The following is a 17157-nucleotide window of genomic DNA, read 5'->3' on the forward strand; positions in this document are numbered from 1 at the left end:
AGTGAGTTGTGTTATTTTTGTGTAAGATACTGCTTCCATGCCCTTTGGTGTTCCCCCCCTGCTGTGTAACCTAAAGCTGTTCAAGAAATAAAGTGTTTTTGCCAGGAATTGTGTTTTTGTGATTCTCTGATGTTAAGTGAGTTGTGTTATTTTTGTGTAAGATACTGCTTCCATGCCCTTTGGTGTCCCCCCCCTGCTGTGTAGCCTAAAGCTGTTCAAGAAATAAAGTGTTTTTGTCAGGAATTGTGCTTTTGTGATTCTCTGATGTTAAGTGAGTTGTGTTATTTTTCTGTGTGGGGGACTGCTGGTGTAATGTGTCATAATGCTTTGCCTACTTGTACTTTGGAAGGGAGAAAATAATTTTTTAAAAACTTTATTTTGTGTTGTTCTTGTTTTATTCTTTGTTGTGCAGTTGGTTCCCATCATAGGGAACAATGGGGCTGGCTGGCCAGCTATCTCTGTAGGTGGTGGGGGAATTTGAGGGAGGGTGTCTGTGGTTCAGGTGTTCTTTCACAGGGACCAGCTGGCACTCAGAAGTGTGCCCACCATTGTGGCACCCCTGGGCTGTGCAGAATTGCCCAGGGAAAGAGAGTTTAGAAGTTCCCAGCATAGGGAACAAAGGGAGAGGGCTGGCCTTTGCCAGCCTGTTCCTGGGGTTATGGGTGTGGGGCAGGTGGGGGTGGATTTGGGTCTGTGAGGGGCTAATGTGGGGATTTGGGTCTGTGTGCGGCAGCTGGGGGGGAATTGGGTTTGTGTGGGGCTGTAAGGGGTGGACTTTAGGGGCTGAGAGGACCTACTTGGGGAGGCCATGAAATGGCCCCCCCAAGTGGGAGCAGTCTGAGCCTTGGTGTGGGGTGGGAGGAAGGGTGGGAGAAGGGCCCCAGAGGGCTGGGGGGCATTTTGCATGCAAAATGCCACCCCTGGCAACACAAGCCTCCCCCAGCTGTCAGTGGTAGAGATTAGAGCACCTACTTGGGGAGGCCATGAAATGGCCCCCCCAAGTGGGAGCAGGCTGAGCCTTGGTGGGGGGTGGGAGGAGGGGTGGGAGAAGGGCCCCAGAGGGTTGGGGGGCATTTTGCATGCAAAATGCCACCCCTGGCAACACAAGCCTCCCCCAGCTGTCAGTGGTAGAGATTAGAGCACCTACTTGGGGAGGCCATGAAATGGCCCCCCCAAGTGGGAGCAGGCTGAGCCTTGGTGGGGGGTGGGAGGAGGGGTGGGAGAAGGGCCCCTGAGGGTAAGGGGGCATTTTGCATGCAAAATGCCACCCCTGGCAAAGGAAGCCTGCTTCTTCATTTTTTCCCCATAGGAAATAATGAAGAAGATGCTCCTTTATGGGAGGATGGGGGGACCTGCTTTGGGGGGCCATAACATGGCCCCCCAAAGTCCAATCTGTCTGAAACTTGGGTGGTTGTTAGAGAAGGGTTAGAGGAAGGTCCCCACCAATTTTGGGCTTATTCGGTGGGAAAATGCCTCCTCCAGGCGTCCTGGAAGACGGAGGCATTTTCCCATAGAAAAAAGCCGAAAGAATGCCGAAATAATGCCGAAAGAATCCCGAATCCCGAATCCCGAAAGAGATTCTTGTTTCGGCTTTCAGCTTTAACGATAGAGAATTTTCTTTCGGCTTTCTACTTTCGGCTATAGCCGAAAATTTTTGGCTTGCACACCCCTACTTCTGAATGATGGCATTCCAAATCCAGTAGGTGTTTGGAAATGGGAAAGCATTATATGTACTGAAAGGAAAGTTATTCATCCATCTTCAGAGTCTCATAAGCCCGGCAGACAGCCGAGTGGATGCCGTAAACGAAGGCCAGCCCCAGGGCTGGCAAATCCAGATTAGAAAATTCCTGAAGGTTTGAGGGTGAAACTTGGGGAGGCAGAGTTGGGGGATAGAAGCAGAGTATAATACCATGGGGTCCATCCTCCAAAGTAGCCATTTTCTTCAGGGGTACTACTGATCTCTTTTTCACCCTGAAGTCTGAAGAAGGGAGCTCTGACTCTCAAATGCTTACACTCTGAAAATCTTGTTGATCTCCAAGATGGCACTGGACTCAAATCCTGCTGTTTTACTGCAGACCAACATGGCTACCCACCTAAACTATCCTTTTGCACCCTGCAAATAAGCAAAATCAACAGCTGTCTGTACATACGCATTCTCTGTGGTGGCCCCATCTTATGGAATTGTTTGCCTGAAGAGGTCAGGAAAGCTCCCACTCTCCTGGCGTTCTGCAAACAATACAAAACGGAATTATTCAGGATGGAGGGCTTTCTTACACAGGTAATAGGGCCATATTGGAAGGAACTGGTTAAAGAGAGGCATCGATAAAGGTATAGGGAGCGTAGACCATATTATTGTGTACTAGCTGTTACAGTTTTTACTATGCCATGTCAAATTGCTTATGTTTTGTTTCTATGTTATTTCAGCTCTGTATCAGATTTCAGTTTCAAATTGTTTTGTAGCCTATATCCTATTGTATTGTTTATTGAATGCTCCAGTTGTTGATTGTAATGAATTACACTGTGTAATTCGCCTTGAGTCTCAGTGAGAAAATCAGACTATAAATAACATAAAATAAATAAATCTCTGTAATCTAGAGATCAGTTGCAAATTCCAGGAGATTTCCAGACCCCACTAAGCCTACCATTAGGCTTAGAAAGGGTTCCATTTCAGGCAGTAGGGAAAAAGAAAGAGGGAGCAAATCATAATTTTATTAGATCTTTCCTGCCATAGAGATCTTCTTGTGGATTTTCTACCCCAGGTACCAAAGTGTCTTGGGCTTAGGCCAAACCAACATGATACTGTGAAATTCATGAACAGATCTACTATAAGTTTGTTTTTAAAACTCTGTCTTCAAATTGGGGCGAAGTAAATCTGTCATTCATAACATATATACAGTACTATTATTATCCCTGAATAGGAAGAAGACGGAATCCTGATTTCCCTCCCATCCAGAACTAGTATCAGTCCAAAGAGCTAATGTTCCACTCAGTGAATACTTATTTTTCTGAGTGTGTACGTGCAACAAGCAAACCATCTGGTCAATGTAATTCATTTCAAAGCGCTTCTGATTGCACAGGGGTACAGAACCCCCTCCCTGCAAGTCCTTGTAGGTTCCTCACCATGTAATTGGGCCTGGCCCACTGGCCAGCACTATACAACTGATTTTCCTAGGAAGAGGCTGCCAGGGGGAGGGAGGGAGGAAAAGTTGCAGATGGAGTGGGAGGGTAGATAAAGTAAGTTGGCTGGTAGGTGGGGAAGAAGGAAGCAGGAAAAGGGGAGAGGCAATTGGAGCTTTCAGGGAAGAGAAAGAGGAAACAGTAGGGGAAGGGAAAATGAGGTGCCTCCCACAATTTCATGCAGGTCCCCTGCTTGTTAAACTTCTATTAAAAGGAACAAGAATTTTTTTTCTAGTCAGGTGGCAACCTTAATACTCACAGGGAGATGTGCAGGTTGTTTCCATGTAGGGAGCATGGGCATCTTCTCCACTGAAAGGCAGGCGGAGATGCAGAAGATCTATTTTGGATGAAATGGAAAACTACATGAATGTGAAGCCCCCAATACTGATGCTTCTTGCTGCTCCTCTGGCCTGCATGTATGAAGGTGTTCTGTGGGCCAAACTAGACAATGTTACTGTTTTAATATTCTGGTTCCTTGTTCCTCCAACTGAACTCGCTTTCTCTGCAGCCACATGGCAGCTGTGGGAAACTGATTTTTAAAGTGATGTGGGGGCTCAATTTGCACTGCAACCCAAGATGGCCTTGAGGGGTGTTACTGGAATTGCATATGAAAGGAATACTGCACATGCAGTTTCAAAATGGACAAAAAGACCCACCTGAGGCCAGTTTGGTTCAGGAAAATAGTGCTGGGGGGGGGAGGATGAAGCCCTTCCCCCATGCCTCTATTGCACTTTATACATTAGTTCCGTGCAGCTGCTGGCTGGCTTCAACCTGACTTGTTAAAAAACTTAACATCTAGTTTGAACATCATTTAAAAGGCCATCCTTGCCTCCAATTTTTTTTATCACATCAAATGTCACAGAGAAGAGTGGTTGTTTCATTGGGATATTTGCATGCTTTGTTTTTAAAGAAATCAATTTGTTTGCAAAGCAATTAAAATATTGAAAATGTCAGTGTTTCCCTTTTTAACTGAAGGGGACTGGACAAAAATTTACTCTTTCAGTCCTTCCAACTGTCAGTCTGCTAGTATACAAGGAGCTTGCTCATACACCTTGAGCTATTTTAAATCATTAGTAGCACTAAAATTGAAAAGTTCTCAGTGTGTCGGGAAAAGAAAAAACCTTTTCCTATTCTGTCAAAAAGACTTGGTCCTAAATACAGTAACATGGCTCAATGGAAACTGGGGGGATTCCAAGTGAGTAGGTCATCCATTAAGGACTAGTGTTCACTCTGAAGATCATAGAGTGCCAATTCCCATAAACTAAAAGAGCCCATAATTACTGTATTCCCTGTGCATCAATCCAAACATGCACAAACAGTAACATCTCTCTCTCTCTCTCTCTCTCTCTCTCTCTCTCTCTAACCCATTTAAATTACTAAAGTACCTCTGAGCATGTAATGTTGTCTTTTCCACTACAGGGAGGATGGGGGGGTAGCATTCAGCAGTGTATGCCCCTTTCTCCCACCTTATTCAGCTACATATGTTGACCCAGCCTCAAACACAATACGCGTACACCTTCACAAGCTTGACAGAATCATCATGGATAAGTTGCATGGTTAAAATAAAATCATTTTATCTTGTGCCCATAGTAATGGTGAAATACCAATCTCCTGGAACACGGAGCACTGCTATGAGGAACAGTGCTCTGAAGAGCTGCATGTGGCATGTCAAAGAGGCATATGTGGCTCAGTCATGACTCCTGAGCCACTGAGAGCTGAACTAGACAAGACAAATTACACGAGGCTACGCAAGTGCATAGAATCATGTCTGTTCCTATCTGCCCATGTCCATTTTACCCGGGTGAACACATGCCCTATAGCCCTAGTCCATGCATGTGTTGGGTAACTGGTGTAGTCGTTGTTGCAAGAGTCCATGGTCATAGCCAGTAAGTCGCCATTGCAGAGCATCGGTTTTGGACAGCTTCTGCTTTCCTCTCCCCTCTTTTTGTCCTTAGATCTGGCTTATACCCAATCTGCTTTGCTTTTAATCTGGCATGTTTTAAATTCTCCTATTTTCTAGTTGACGCCTCCACCTCCCTACTCCTCCTTCCTGCACCCTCCTTCCCCTTAACTTCCTCCTCCTCCTCTCCATGCAGTGTCTTCGGTTAGGATAAGGAACAGGTGGGAAGAAAGATTGTGGCAATATGATTAAGCATCTGATTAAAAGTTCAGAAACATGCCTAATTCATGAACCTGAAAAGGACGGGGTGGGGGGGTATTCATTCTCCAGTTCAGCTTAACAATACAGAGCAACTTTGGGTAAAACTTGGCCATTGTTTCCAATGGGAAATGTGATTTGGGGCTTTTTGGGAGTCTGGGGAGGCATTTTAGGACCTAATTTTACCAAATTTGCTGGGGATCTAGTCTTAATTGTCCTCTAACAACCCCTTACCCGATTTTCTTCCGGGCATCTAGTTCCAGCTGAAGCACCATAAAATTTAGTTCCTCTTTGTCATGATGTAGGGCCTTAACATCTTCCTGTAATGTTTGCCCAAGAGTAGGGTGTGCTCTGCTTTCCAATTTGTCTTCTGAGAGGAAAGTTGCATCTGATCTAATTGAGCTCTCAGTGGTTCAATCAGGGATCTCATCAATTCCAGAATTCTGGATTCCATAGCTCCTGTTGCTGTAATCATCTCTGTTTTTGTGGATTCTGTCTCCATCGGGCCTACTTCATTATGTTTGGTGGCCATTTTGTGTGTGTTGCCACCTGTAGCTCTGTGTTTGTCTCTTTGGATTTCTTCTTGAGAATACTCTTCTACCGACATGGAGGGTATGTTATTCAATCTTGGAGGGTTGTAGGCTTTCCCCCTTCTGTTTGGTATTTGATTTCAGCAGATAGTCTGATTTATTTGTAGATTTAAGGAGAGGAGCTCAGATTTTAGGCTGCCATCATGCTTGGTGCCAAGCCACACCCCCAAGTAAATGATTCCTTTGACCACATTAAAACATTAAGACTTGTTATAGGAAATATTCATGTCTACCTACATTGCCTATATAGATTTATAGGGAAAGGTCATAGCATTTTTTCTTAGGTCTTTGTTGGAGACTACATTTATTGCCATTTTTGTGTGATAGTGTAATCCCAAATAGAGCTGACTTCAGTGGATTTAGAAAGGTATAACTTTGCTTAAGACTGCACTCTGTGAGTTTGTGGACTGGGCTTATTTAAATAATATAAAACTTTATATGCAAAAAGCATAGTATATTTTTTAAAATCTAGAGTGGTGTTCATTATTTATAAGAAGTTACAAGAATGATGATACCCACATTTCAGCAAACATTCATTTTCTTACAGGCAGTACATTCTCAGCAATACAATGCCAGGTAGATGTTATTAAAACAATTCCTTTGCAGCATAAGCCTATTTACTCAGAAGTAAGTCCCACTGAGTTCAATGGGACTTACTCCTAAACCAGTGTTCACAGAACTACCACTTAAGTTATATCATCCCAATCCAAGAGAACAAACCTCCTGTCAGAGGCATGGATGGAGAGAGGCATATTTTCGATGTAAAAGCCACAGGCACAATTCCAAAATGATTATAGCCAGAAGAGTCTTGTCAGCATGCACACTGAGAGAGGGTGAGGAAGAGGGAGCTTTTATACGCATTGCATTTTATTCAGAGGAAGCATCTTTGGCTGTTCTTTGCAATGGGGATTCCTCCCACACATATACTTCCACCAATATCTTCACATTTCTGCATAATGCATTACCTCCTCTAGCCACCGCTGAGAAGTAATCTTTTAGCAGTCTTCAAAAAGTGCTTTTTACACTACCAAGTCAGATAGGTTTAATACCAGCTTAACTGTCATAGTTCACACACACACAATTTCATAAGAAATGAAGTGTTCTGAGGATGTTGAGATTCCTCCACTCTCATGGGAGATTCCTCCACTCTCAACAACATCAATTCTGAAAGCGATGTTGTTGTGCCGGTCACAGGAGTGCTTCGTTTGAGGCTGATTTTGGCCCCCAGCAGGCCAAATCAGCCCCACATAGACCGCAGAAGTGCTCTTGTAGCCTGCACAATGACATCACTTCTGGAAGTGATTTCATCACGCAGGCACAAGAGCATGCTTGTGCGAAGTAAGAGCACAGAACCGGCATGAGGTAAGTGCCTGGTTTCCCCTGGGAGGGTACAGGGACATGGCAACCCTACTAGTAAGGATGGCTGGACTTTGGTTCAGTGTTGTGTTTTCAGGCTTTGGCCTAACTTGCAAATATGCTGTCTAAACTAATCAACAACACCTGCAGGGCAGTCTCTGTTCCCCAGTGATTCAGCCTTGGGAGACTCAGAGAGTCTCAGAGAGGATCTATCTGGCCTCCTAGATGTTCTCACAATTGAAATGCCAATTAACAGCTCAGCCCTAATTGGCTCTTGAGTTGCCGGGTGATGCACTGTGTTCTAGGAAAGATATCTTCTTAGCTCACCCTGGACCCTCCTCTATTCATTCCACCTTGGCATATCCCTATGCCAGACCAATTAGGCATGAAAGGGGCATGCATTCTACCAGATGGGTAAGATAAACAACACTTGGATGCCAATCAGAGATGCTAGGCAGCAAGCTGTTAACTTTTTAGATAGGCAGACTTTTAGACAGCAACAGTAAATTCTTTGTTTTATGTCTCTTGCCTGTGTATGAGTGCTTTATGCTTTTATAACTCTCCTTAAGCTAATAAACTATAAGCTGAGTCTGGTATTCATAGGGTGGGTACACCCTAGCACAAACCCAGAGATTGAAAAGCCAAGTCCTTGGGGAAGGTAGTGTTTTCAGTCTCACAAAATAAACTGAAGCGTATCCCACCTGCCTGACTGCTGGAATGGCTGTGATCAGTGCCCAGAGTGGGAGGTTTGGGGTGGCTATCCATGCAGGAAGTGCTGAAGATAATACCAGCCTGGAAGTAGCCATTTACAAGTTTCTGAATTGGAACCTTTCTACTAGTATGAGATGGGGGTTGTTTACTCTATGGTTATGAAAGGGCATTCTGCACATGCACAGAGAAATTTGAACATTTAATATTGTTTTCTATGCCCATTACATCCCAATTTTGAATGGTATTTTAGCGCCAAGCTAAGCAGCAGGAGTTCTGTGGTCAGATCTCCCATGATTTCATTGTTTTTTTTAAATGTTAAAAGTAGACACAGGGGGTAAGAGAGAAATTGAATCAGGGCCATGGTGTTTCTCCCTCCCCATGCCCATGTCTAAATTTAAAGTAGCATCCCTCTCACAACAAGCCCCGTGGGGCACAGTGGTAAGCTGCAGTACTGCAGCCCAAGCACTGCTCATGACCTGAGTTTGATCCTGGCGGAAGCTGGGTTCAGGTAGCAAACTCAAAGTTGATTCAGCCTTCCATCCTTCCGAGGTCGGTAAAATGAGTACCCAATTTCCTGGGGGTGAAGTGTAGACGACTGGGGAAGGCAATGGCAAACCACCCCATAAAAAAAAGTCTGCCAAGAAAACATTGTGATGCAGCATCCCCCCATGGGTCAGTAATGACTCAGTGCTTGAATAGGGAACTCCCTTTACCTTTTACCTATTCCCTTCACACCCATACACACACAGCAAGAGTTGCTATTGGACTCTCAAAGGAAAATATATAGTACCTTCAAGGGGTAAATTCAGTTGAGAAAATGGGATAAAGTGTTAAAACCCAACTTCTTCAGCGCCATGGCCCAATCTGAGATAGTCCTGGCTGGGTTTGGGGTAAAAATCAGGACATTTAATCACATATCTCCCAACATTTCTTCCTCTCATTCAAAGGGGCACAGTCCACTTGGGCCTGCGGACTTGGCCCAGCCTAGAAGTCCATTACAATGATAGGGCCTCTTTATGTCACTTCAGAAACAAAATAGTAAACAAAAAATCATGGAATGGTGGCTTGTGTTTGTATTGGACCCAGAGAAATTATGCTTGCATCTTGAGAAATTTCAGTATGAAGGAATTGCCCTTTGACCAATAGGTTCATACTACATGAGCATCAAACATTGAAATGAATGGTGTAACATTTGGGGAAAATGTATGTAAACCACTGCCTTTCACTTTCAGTGACAAATCACAGCATGAATGAGCTTGATGTGTGCCAGGGGTTTAAATAAGGTTTAATTAAAATACATTTTATCATTTAGAATTGAAACGTTCACCAGTGGATGAGTCATGTATGGCACTTGTCATCCAGAGCTATGCGCCACTTCATGACACATGCTTAAGAATTCTGACATTTTATGACTTTATTTATCAAAGTAGAACCTAAGGAAAGTCACCTACAATGCTAATGCAGCTGTCGTCTACTTACTGCCTTGCTAGGTTTGATTTATTTCGCCTACTTCTCCCAATAGACAGAGGGGATATTAGAACTATAATCTTGCTGTAACTCTGTGCTCTCATAACAAAACAGGACCTGATATTTTGTGACTTAATATTATTTTTTACCAAATTGGACATGAAAAGAAAGAGCTGAGTTCCCCGAGTTCTCCTCTGAGATAGCCCAAACTCAGATCTGATAGATGGCAGTAAGGAAGTAAAGAGCATATAACAAGAGGAGCCAAGGACTGACTTTTCTTCCCTCTTAATTCAATGTTAAAAGAAGGAGAGGCATTCTTAGATCCAATTCGCATTTTTAATGAACAATAAAAAGGTGCCAACTTGTATAAGTGAAGTACAGTCCCCAGTTGGCCTGGAGAAAAATGTCCTGTCCCTTTAATAGAGGCTTAATAAGATGTTATTTACCTCCATGCCACAAAAAAACTTTAACTGTCCAGCTCCACATATTAAGCCTCTATTAAAGGGGCAGCACACTTTTCTCCAGGCCAGCTGGCAACCTTAAGGAGAAGGAATGTCAGTTGCTTTGTTAAACACAAGCCTCTGTCTTTGGAAACTTTTCAAAATCAGCCCAAGTGTACTGTAGTTAATCCATTGCTTCTTAAACTTACAAGGAACTATTCCAAACTGTTTAAAAAAAAAACTCAACAACCATGGAACTCTGGAATATTACAAGAGATTTTTGTGCATGTTTTAGGCACACACATAATCCATACTAGACATTGCAAATCCTGTACCACATCAAGGCACTGTGTTCACTGTCCACTCTAGAACATTGCCACAACTCCACTATAGCTTTGCTACAGAGAAACACTGATATTGGTGGTCAGGATGTTATATGGAAAATGTTCCAACATTACTTATCTTCTTATCAAGGCAATCAGGGTAGGGGGGCATGGCTCCGTAGTAAAGGCTTTGCATGCTGAAGGACCCAGTCCCTTAAGTTTCCAGTTAAAGATCTCTGCTAGTTGGTGGGAGGGGAGAAACTTTTTCCGCTTGAGATCCTGAAGAACTTTGGCCAGTCAGAGTAAACAGCACTGTGCTTAATAAACCAATGGTTAAAGGTATGGATAGGCTTCAGGGGACCCAAAGAGTTCCTAAAACATATATTTAAAAACACCACTGTGAGCTACCTTTTAGTGGAGGTATAATAATTTAGATTAAATTAAGCTTTAACTTCACTATTTTTTCCACTCTATCAAACAGAACACTCATCAATGTATGACATTTTATTTCCTCTCTCAGTACCAGTTGGAAGCCATCAGGGCTGGTAGAAAAACAACAGCACAAGTCTTAACTCCAGAGGAGTTAGCCATGTCAGTCTGTAATTGCAACCACAGCTCTCTTTGTCAGATGCCCATGCATCTGATGAAGAGAGCTGTGGTTCTCGGAAGCTTATGCTACAATAAAGTTGGTTAGTCTTAAAGGTGCCACTGAGCTCTTTACTATTTAGTCTTAACTAACTCCCTTTCCCAAGTGGTAAGAAATTTCAGAGGTAGTATGGATGGGGCTGGCAAAGCATTTGTGAGCAGAGTTATAACCTTCTAAGTCAGAGGTACACTGACATCAGTGGGCTCTGCTTAGGACTGCCCTGTTAATGTCCTTTAGGTGAAAGAGCATTAGGGATACACACAGTCTTTGTAATATTTGCTCACAAATATTCAAACAAAGCACCTTGGAAGGAAATTTTTTAAAATTTGGACCCAGCAATATTTGTCATTATGAGATGAATTCCAAATATTCTTGAATTTGAACTGTACACAATTAGTTTCTTGCAGTAATAGACACAAAATGACATTAACACCCCCCCCCCAACCCCACCAGCAAATATAACATGTCAAAACTTTTCCCCACGATTCATAGCTTTCAGGGGACCTTTAACAAGAACCTTTATTCTCTAATGCGTCAGTTGGCTAGTCCTTCAAAAATATGACCTTCAAAGCCAGAATTATTGCATGATAGCCCTATATTTCACAAACAGAGATGATGAAATCTTTAGCACAAAATGTTTTATTATGGTTTTGCGTTGAGTTATTGCTAACTCGTGTTTTTACAGGTGGAGGGTGAAAAGCAGATAGAATTTATTAAGGATACATCCGGAAAAACCCAAATGCACATCCTCCATAGACCATTTGTTTGGATGTAGTTCACAGAACTGTAGGAGCTTCCAAGCTTGTTCCACCATTCTCTGGTGGCTAGCTAGTCCAGGAGGATCACCTGATGGTTCATAAGCAGTAGCCTTGGAATCTCTCCCTATCCTTGGAATGTACTAACACTCATCAATGTTTAGGGACATTGTATCAAACCAATATGGTGATTCTGAGTTTTGGAGAAGAATGAAAAAGAGACAGAGGGAGGGAGTTTGGAGAGGAGAGCTGGCAAAAGTACACTGTAGGGGATCTGTTTGGGAATCTGAGACAGGTTTGGAGGATTTATCCATCTGCTGTAGGAACATCAATTTGCTTCCAAGATGCTTTGCTTGAACAGTCCTCCCTATGGCCCTTCCCAAGCACTTCGTCCTGCATTTTCACTCCAACTCTGTCCCACAAGATCTGTTCACATATTATAGGGAATGTCCTGCATGAATTGCATACATCTGTTTGTAAGAAAGAGCCAAATACATGTTACAGTCCCAAGGTCATGGGGTGGGGGGAGGAAGTAAAGGAGAATAAAATCACCACCACGCAAGGATGGAGTGAAACATGGCCACAACTGTATTGATTACAGCCATTGGAGCACTGGCACAGCACAAATTACAGGGTACAGACCCAGGCATCGGACGACCCACCTGCTGTCCAATGATGCCTGCTAAAACGGGATTGCAGTGATGTGATCCCTCCTGGGCCTGAGCCACTCTGTGCATTCCCTGCCACCCAGGAATGAAGCCAGACAATGGCCCTTGAGCTGGGGGTGAGATAGCACATAGGCACGGTCTCCACCCAGATAGATCCAGCCCCATGCCCCAAACCACTGCCAAGCCCAGTGAAGGAGAAATAAACTGCAGGGCTCAAACTGTGCTCACCTCTTTGAGCTACAGCAGCAGAGAGAAGACCAGCACGGGGAGCTCCATGGCCAGGCAAGGGAAGCTCCACATGCCCTGTCTCTCTCTTGCACACATATGCACTCTCTCAGCAGCTGAGGCAGCTGGAGGCAAACCCACACACTCAAGCAGGGACAGTGATGGCAGCAGGCGACTAAGGAAGAGGCAGCCACAGTGACTTGCTCCCAGACACCATGCTGCTGACCTCTGTCGTTCTGGCTTCCCCCATTGCAAAAATCCCTGGTTCCAGTAGGAGCAGCGGCACTGGGGAGCAAGAAACGGTGATCATGCAGCGGCAGGCAACTGAAGCCAGTGTCCTGTGCTCTGCAGGTTGGCCAAGTCTAGGCTCCTTTGGAGAGAACTACCAGCTTGGCCAGCTAGACTTGGGAGTGCAGGCTGGAACATGGAAGCTGGAGCACAAGGCTTGTACTTCATGGACCAGTTGAGCCATCAAGTCAGCTTTCTCAAGCCTCCATCTAAATAGGCTGTCTCTGCTGCCTTTGCTGGCAACTGCTGAGGCTTCTGAGACTGGGCTGAGCTTTGGTCAGGCTCCTGTGGAGAAATGCCTATCTCAGCACTCTGCTCTGGATCTACAAGGAGGTTAAGCACAGCCAGTCTAGCACTTTGCCTCCTTCATGCCGCCTCAGCCTGGAGCTTTTCTGTTTTTCCTGCTGGCCCAGGAGGTGAGGGCAAGTGAGAGTGTTCTTCTATACGGGAGTTGCCTACCCAAAGTAGGCACTTGGCAAGCCTACACCCCCCCACACACACATTAATGATAGAGAAAACAACATTTAAAATGCCATTTGTTTTCTATAACATTTTTTTAAAATATTTCTTTTCATAACCACCTATAAACAAACTAGAACTGTGACAATTTTCTCTTCATAATAAACTGGTAAAGGTAAAGGTAAATGTAGTCCCCTGTGCAAGCACTGAGTCATTACTGACCCATGGGGGGATGTTGCATCACGATATTTTCTTGGCAGACTTTTTACGGGGTGGTTTGCCATTGCCTTCCCCAGTCACCTAAACTTTACCCCCAGGAAACTGGGTACTTATTTTACCGACCTCGGAAGGATGGAAGGCTGAGTCAACCTTGAGCCGACTACGTGAACCTGGCTTATGCCAGGATCGAACTCGGGTCGTGAGCAGAGCTTGGACTGCAGAATTCAGTTACCTGTGCCTTTTGGCATCTCTTTGTCTTCTCACAATATAATATAGTCATTGCTATGTCTGGGTAGCAAAATACCTTTCATTAAGAGGAGGTTGGAGGTAGATCCCTGGAAATACAATAATCCTTGAGTAGCACAGTAATTTTTTTTATTCACACAGAAAGATGCATTGCACCTGCCTGTGGGAGGTTATCTATGCCAGTAGAAGGCATACTCTTCAGTGTCAGGGCTGGAACACATTTTATTTACTTATGCATGAGAAAAAATCAATTCAAAATCAGCTTCCAAAAAAGATTGAGGTAAAAGTTGTCTCAAAAGAACAAGAAATAAACGGAGGAGAACAAACCTGAAGTAAAAACTAAAGGCAAAAAGATGAGAGTGGAAATCAGGGGATAAATTGAAGCAGTATGGGGCCAGAACCAATGAAAAAACCCGTGCATGCACTTCTGGAGAAAGATGAGTTCTCGTCATTATAAAGCTTCTTTCATACATATGAGTGAATGAGGTGGCACAACCTTTTGGCAGTAAAACAAAAAACATAATTGTCTGTCAAAGTGCAGGTGGAAGTTCGAGAAGGCTCGCATTTGGGGAACATTCCGTTATGTTTAAAAGCTCCCTGCAAATGGAAAACCATCATAGTAAGCAAAAAGGAAGATAAAAACTTTTTCTGTTTGCATGGATTTTTAAATATAGACTTGGAATCTAAAATGATACAGTCCTTTCTACCATCCAAGGGCAGTCTTGTTGCACAAAAAAGTGCTCTTTCCCTTTGCCCCTTCCAATCTTCTGAGCAAAAGAGAGATGAGACAGACAAGGGCTGTTGTAACAGAGTATATTTGCAAATATAGGGTACCAGCTTACAAAATGAGCTTAGAATGTACCACCGAACAAAGGAGCACATGCTTCTTTTAAGGGCTCATGACATCATTTTGGAGAAACGAAACTCACATTCAAACAAAACGTGATCTCTTTACACCTATGGATAGGCTATTCTCCATTTCTCACTCTCGCGACAGCTTTATTCTTCACAGTAGTCACTCGTTACTTTCACACACACACACTCTTCCTCCAAAGAGGAGGGAGGGGAAACTTATAATTCTCCCTTTGTCTCTGCCTCTGCATCCCAAGAATGTTCAGTTATCTATTCCCAAGGACATACATTTCTTCTGTCATAAACAACTAGAGAAAAAGGGGGGGGGGCGTAGCTAAAGAGCAGAGACCAGTTACTTTAAAACATAAAAATCCATTCTTTTCCTCTTGTTAGCTTAAATCAATAATTACATTATTGATTCAAGGTCTCCACTAAAAATTTGCTAATCCCACAGTCTGATGATGAAGTGAAACATGAAGCAAGCAGTTGCTTGGAGCACCAAATCAGCGCGGGATACACAGGAGGAGGTGTATGGCTCCTTGTACCCATGCTCCAGTGTAAAGACTGCACCCATCAGGGGGGCACATGAGGCGGGCACTTGGGGCAGCAATAAGCTCAATGCCACCATTGAGCTTATTATGCTGCCTGTGTGAACCAGGATTCAGTCTAGCATGACCAAACTTTGTCTGTTTGTTTGTTTTTTAAAGAAATATTTATGACGCCTCTCCAGGAACTTGCCTGGGGTGGCTTACAAAATTAAAAATAATAAAAACATTAAAAGATGTTAATTAAAACCCAGCATTAAAAACCCATCCAGCATAGAAACATAGAAGGACGACAGGAATCAAACTAGGAAGTCAGGAAACCAGATTTTAAGGCTAAAAGCCAGGCTTATGCCACTGACCCAGTCCTGTGCAATTGTGCTGGCCAGTCTATTCATACTTGAAGCTAGAGTTGCCAACTGTGAGTATGAAAATTTCTGGAGATTTGGGGGTGGGGCCTGAAGAGGGAGGAGTTTGGGGAGGAGAAGGAACTCATCATGGATGTGATGCCATTGAGTCTACCCTCTAAAGTTGCCGTTTTGCCATATAGTCTGGAGATCAGTTGTAATTCTGGAAGAACTCCAGGCCTACCTGGAGGTTAGCAACGCTACTTGAAGCCAATTTCCCCTAGCAGGTAAGGCTTGTGAACATGGCAGTACACCAAGCAAAACTCTGAGATGAACTTCACAGATCAGTCTAAAATAATCCCCCCTGGATCAACAGAGATTACACCCTCGATCACTATATCATAAATAATTCTTTTCAGCCTGTTCCTTTCAACCTCACATCTCCTTCATGATCAGATATCTATTTTGTATCACTCTCTAGGAAAGCAAATGCCCAAAGCTGCCCTGTAGCCTAATTTCCACAGCGATCAGCATTATGCTTGCCTAGGGCTGCTACCCCTATGCTCGCTCTTAGATGACAAGAATTCAAATCAGATGGAAAAGCCACTATTTTTTTTTCTTAAAAAACATCCTCCTTTAAATTCTATTTTAGAAACTGTGTGGGTTTCCTCTTATCTTTCCTCACTATCACTTTTATTGAGTATAATTGAAAACGAAGAGGTAGAATTGGGAAGGAAAGACTGCAGAGTGGCATTTAACCTGTTTCAAGTGGTTGTAGCGGTCTGTTGACGTGGCAATTGTTGAAAAAGAATCTGATAGTGTGAAAAACTGTAGACGACACTGGGGGATTAATTGAAGGTTCAGGCTTCTCCATGTTATGCTTGCTCTCCACATAAACAAAAATCTGTTACCTCCATTACTGATGCTGTCTTTTTGTTTTAGTTTTTTGAAGTTTGACTATTTGCATTTTTCATACAATATTAATGACTAAAAAAGAAAGGGTTGTAGATTAAAAGTGCAGGGCATTTTTACTCCGCAATCATTTATTTTTTATTTTCATGGCACAGTATATGTATTCTTGTAAAAAAGGGAGAATAAAGTTGATGTATTTGAATAAGAAAAACACATCAGCATTTCTGGGTTTAGTCCCACATTTTTCATCACAACTTCTCTACACCATCTGGAGTTTTACTCCCTACAACACAACCTGCCCCAAAATATGAATCTAAATATGAACCCAGGTTTTAATTCCTGTGAATACCTTGCAGGCAAACCTGGTTGTGCTTAGCATTGTACAAGAATGAATGTGGTCATGGCAAGTCAGATAATCATAGCACAGAGACAGCCTGTCCAAACCAACATGCAGACTCCAGGCATTGTATACCAACTCAAATGTCCAGCGGAATGTATCCTGCTCATAAAAACATAACCAGTAAGAATGGCCTAGTAAAACTTTCTGAAAATGTGGTGGTAAACCAAATACATTCACACTGTTATTCTAATCATGTTTCATGGACATCTCTGAAGACAAACGATGCATTCCAAGTTAATAATATACACAATATAGAACATATCTTTACAGACTGTACTGCAGGACGAAGTTAGGCTAGGAAATATTTTTACTATGGCACTGGAGATTGTTATCCACAGCCACAGAAGGGATAATGTTACGACTCCGCTGAGTCTTT

Source organism: Eublepharis macularius, chromosome 11 (assembly GCF_028583425.1).
Source record: "Eublepharis macularius isolate TG4126 chromosome 11, MPM_Emac_v1.0, whole genome shotgun sequence".
NCBI lineage: Eukaryota > Metazoa > Chordata > Lepidosauria > Squamata > Eublepharidae > Eublepharis > Eublepharis macularius.